The sequence below is a fragment of the Panulirus ornatus genome, chromosome 55, assembly GCF_036320965.1.
Source record: "Panulirus ornatus isolate Po-2019 chromosome 55, ASM3632096v1, whole genome shotgun sequence".
NCBI classification, from domain to species: Eukaryota; Metazoa; Arthropoda; class Malacostraca; order Decapoda; family Palinuridae; genus Panulirus; species Panulirus ornatus.
The window spans coordinates 26,390,097-26,395,542 of record NC_092278.1 but is presented as its reverse complement, the minus strand read 5'-3'; positions in this window follow the sequence as shown (position 1 = coordinate 26,395,542).

Genomic DNA, 5,446 nt, shown 5'->3' with positions numbered 1-5,446 from the left:
TTACCCCAGACGCTTCACATGCCTTGATTCAATCCACTGACAGCACGTCAACCCCGGTATACCACATCGCTCCAATTCACTCTATTCCTTGCCCTCCTTTCACCCTCCTGCATGTTCAGGCCCCGATCACACAAAATCTTTTTCACTCCATCTTTCCACCTCCAATTTGGTCTCCCTCTTCTCCTCGTTCCCTCCACCTCCGACACATATATCCTCTTGGTCAATCTTTCCTCACTCATTCTCTCCATGTGCCCAAACCACTTCAAAACACCCTCTTCTGCTCTCTCAACCACGCTCTTTTTATTTCCACACATCTCTCTTACCCTTATGTTACTCACTCGATCACACCACCTCACACCACACATTGTCCTCAAACATCTCATTTCCAGCACCTCCATCCTCCTACTCACAAATCTATCCATAGCCCACGCCTCGCAACCATACAACATTGTTGGAACCACTATTCCTTCAAACATACCCATTTTTGCTTTCCGAGATAATGTTCTCGACTTCCACACATTCTTCAAGGCCCCCAGAATTTTCGCCCCCTCCCCCACCCTATGACCCACTTCCGCTTCCATGGTTCCATCCGCTGCCAGATCCACTCCCAGATATCTAAAACACTTCACTTCCTCCAGTTTTTCTCCATTTAAACTCAGCTCCCAATTGACTTGACCCTCAACCCTACTGTACCTAATAACCTTGCTCTTATTCACATTTACTCTTAACTTTCTTCTTTCACACACTTTACGAAACTCAGTCACCAGCTTCTGTAGTTTCTCACATGAATCAGCCACCAGCGCTGTATCATCAGCGAACAACAACTGACTCACTTCCCAAGCTCTCTCATCCCCAACAGACTTCATACTTGCCCCTCTTTCCAAAACTCTTGCATTCACCTCCCTAACAACCCCATCCATAAACAAATTAAACAACCATGGAGACATCACACACCCCTGCCGCAAACCTACATTCACTGAGAACCAATCACTTTCCTTTCTTCCTACACGTATATATATATATATATATATATTTTTTTTGCCTTGTCGCTGTCTCCCGTGTTTGCGAGGTAGCGCAAGGAAACAGACGAAAGAAATGGCTCAACCCACCCCCATACACATGTATATACATATGTCCACACGCAAATATACATACCTACACAGCTTTCCATGGTTTACCCCAGACGCTTCACATGCCCTGATTCAATCCACTGACAGCACGTCAACCCCGGTATACCACATCGATCCAATTCACTCTATTCCTTGCCCTCCTTTCACCCTCCTGCATGTTCAGGCCCCGATCACACAAAATCTTTTTCACTCCATCCTTCCACCTCCAATTTGGTCTCCCACTTCTCCTCGTTCCCTCCACCTCCGACATATATCCTCTTGGTCAATCTTTCCTCACTCATTCTCTCCATGTGCCCAAACCATTTCAAAACACCATCTTCTGCTCTCTCAACCACGCTCTTTTTATTTCCACACATCTCTCTTACCCTTACGTTACTTACTCGATCAAACCACCTCACACCACACATTGTCTTCAAACATCTCATTTCCAGCACATCCATCCTCCTGCGCACAACTCTATCCATAGCCCATGCCTCGCAACCATACAACATTGTTTGAACCACTATTCCTTCAAATATACCCATTTTTGCTTTCCGAGATAATGTACCCGACTTCCACACATTCTTCAAGGCTTCCAGGATTTTTGCCCCCTCCCCCACCCTATGATCCACTTCCGCTTCCATGGTTCCATCCGCTGCCAGATCCACTCCCAGATATCTAAAACACTTTACTTCCTCCAGTTTTTCTCCATTCAAACTTACCTCCCAATTGACTTGACCCTCAACCCTACTGTACCTAATAACCTTGCTCTTATTCACATTTACTTTTAACTTTCTTCTTTCACACACTTTACCAAACTCAGTCACCAGCTCCTGCAGTTTCTCACATGAATCAGCCACCAGCGCTGTATCATCAGCGAACAACAACTGATTCACTTCCCAAGCTCTCTCATCCACAACAGACTTCATACTTGCCCCTCTTTCCAAAACTCTTGCATTCACCTCCCTAACAACCCCATCCATAAACAAATTAAACAACCATGGAGACATCACACACCCCTGCCGCAAACCTACATTCACTGAGAACCAATCACTTTTCTCTCTTCCTACACGTACACATGCCTTACATCCTCGATAAAAACTTTTCACTGCTTCCAACAACTTGCCTCCCACACTATATATTCTTAATACCTTCCACAGAGCATCTCTATCAACTCTATCATATGCCTTCTCCAGATCCATAAATGCTACATACAAATCCATTTGCTTTTCTAAGTATTTCTCACATACATTCTTCAAAGCAAACACCTGATCCACACATCCTCTACCACTTCTGAAACCACACTGCTCTTCCCCAATCTGATGCTCTGTACATGCCTTCACCCTCTCAATGAAGATGCTCCCATATAATTTACCAGGAATACTCAACAAACTTATACCTCTGTAATTTGAGCAGTGTGGTTTCAGAAGTGGTAGAGGATGTGTGGATCAGGTGTTTGCTTTGAAGAATGTATGTGAGAAATACTTAGAAAAGCAAATGGATTTGTATGTACCATTTATGGATCTGGAGAAGGCATATGATAGAGTTGATAGAGATGCTCTGTGGAAGGTATTAAGAATATATGGTGTGGGAGGCAAGTTGTTAGAAGCAGTGAAAAGTTTTTATCGAGGATGTAAGGCATGTGTACGTGTAGGAATAGAGGCAAGTGATTGGTTCTCAGTGAATGTAGGTTTGCGGCAGGGGTGTGTGATGTCTCTCCATGGTTGTTTAATTTGTTTATGGATGGGGTTGTTAGGGAGGTGAATGCAAGAGTTTTGGAAAGAGGGGCAAGTATGAAGTCTGTTGGGGATGAGAGAGCTTGGGAAGTGAGTCAGTTGTTGTTCGCTGATGATACAGCGCTGGTGGCTGATTCATGTGAGAAACTGCAGAAGCTGGTGACTGAGTTTGGTAAAGTGTGTGAAAGAAGAAAGTTAAGAGTAAATGTGAATAAGAGCAAGGTTATTAGGTACAGTAGGGTTGAGGGTCAAGTCAATTGGGAGGTGAGTTTGAATGAAGAAAAACTGGAGGAAGTGAAGTGTTTTAGATATCTGGGAGTGGATCTGGCAGCGGATGGATCCATGGAAGCGGAAGTGGATCATAGGGTGGGGGAGGGGGCGAAAATTCTGGGAGCCTTGAAGAATGTGTGGAAGTCGAGAACATTATCTCGGAAAGCAAAAATGGGTATGTTTGAAGGAATAGTGGTTCCAACAATGTTGTATGATGCGAGGCGTGGGCTATGGATAGAGTGGTGCGCAGGAGGATAGATGTGCTGGAAATGAGATGTTTGAGGACAATGTGTGGTGTGAGGTGGTTTGATCGAGTAAGTAACGTAAGGGTAAGAGAGATGTGTGGAAATAAAAAGAGTGTGGTTGAGAGAGCAGAAGAGGGTATTTTGAAATGGTTTGGGCACATGGAGAGAATGAGTGAGGAAAGATTGACCAAGAGGATATATGTGTCGGAGGTGGAGGGAAGGAGGAGAAGAGGGAGACCAAATTGGAGGTGGAAAGACGGAATGAAAAAGATTTTGTGTGATCGGGGCCTGAACATGCAGGAGGGTGAAAGGAGGACAAGGAATAGAGTGAATTGGATCGATGTGGTATACCGGGGTTGACGTGCTGACAGTGGATTGAATCAAGGCATGTGAAGCGTCTGGGGTAAACCATGGAAAGCTGTGTAGGTATGTATATTTGCGTGTGTGGACGTATGTATATACATGTGTATGGGGGTGGGTTGGGCCATTTCTTTCGTCTGTTTCCTTGCGCTACCTCGCAAACGCGGGAGACAGCGACAAAGCACAAAAATATATATATATATATATATATATATATATATATATATATATATATATATATATATATTTTTGCTTTGTCGGTCTCCCGCGTTTGCAAGGTAGCGCAAGGAAACAGACGAAAGAAATGGCCCAACCCACCCCCATACACATGTATATACATACGTCCACACACGCAAATATACATACCAGCACAGCTTTCCATGGTTTACCCCAGACGCTTCACATGCCCTGATTCAATCCACTGTCAGCACGTCAACCCCGGTATACCACATCGATCCAATTCACTCTATTCCTTGTCCTCCTTTCACCCTCCTGCATGTTCAGGCCCCGATCACACAAAATCTTTTTCATTCCGTCTTTCCACCTCCAATTTGGTCTCCCTCTTCTCCTCCTTCCCTCCACCTCCGACACATATATCCTCTTGGTCAATCTTTCCTCACTCATTCTCTCCATGTGCCCAAACCATTTCAAAACGCCCTCTTCTGCTCTCTCAACCACGCTCTTTTTATTTCCACACATCTCTCTTACCCTTACGTTACTTACTCGATCAAATCAACTCACACCACACATTGTCCTCAAACATCTCATTTCCAGCGCATCTATCCTCCTGCGCACAACTCTATCCATAGCCCACGCCTCGCAACCATACAACATTGTTGGGACCACTATTCCTTCAAACATACCCATTTTTGCTTTCCGAGATAATGTTCTCGACTTCCACACATTCTTCAAGGCTCCCAGAATTTTCGCCCCCTCCCCCACCCTATGATCCACTTCCGCTTCCATGGTTCCATCCGCTGCCAGATCCACTCCCAGATATCTAAAACTCTTTACTTCCTCCAGTTTTTCTCCATTCAAACTTACCTCCCAATTGACTTGACCCTCAACCCTACTGTACCTAATTACCTTGCTCTTATTCACATTTACTCTTAACTTTCTTCTTTCACACACTTTACCAAACTCAGTCACCAGCTTCTGCAGTTTCTCACATGAATCAGCCACCAGCGCTGTATCATCAGCGAACAACAACTGACTCACTTCCCAAGCTCTCTCATCCCCAACAGACTTCATACTTGCCCCTCTTTCCAAAACTCTTGCATTCACCTCCCTAACAACCCCATCCATAAACAAATTAAACAACCATGGAGACATCACACACCCCTGCCGCAAACCTACATTCACTGAAAACCAATCATTTGCCTCTCTTCCTACACGTACACATGCCTTACATCCTCGATAAAAACTTTTCACTGCTTCTATATATATATATATATTTTCCCTGGGGATAGGGGAGAAAGAATACTTCCCACGTATTCCCTGCGTGTCGTAGAAGGCGACTAAAAGGGGAGGGAGCGGGGGGCTGGAAATCCTCCCCTCTCATTTTTTTTTTAATTTTCCAAAAGAGGGAACAGAGAGTTGCGCCAGGTGAGGGTATTCCCTCAAAGGCCCAGTCCTCTGTTCTTAACGCTACCTCGCTAATGCGGGAAATGGCGAATAGTTTGAAAGAAAGAAAAAGAATATATATATATATATATATATATATATT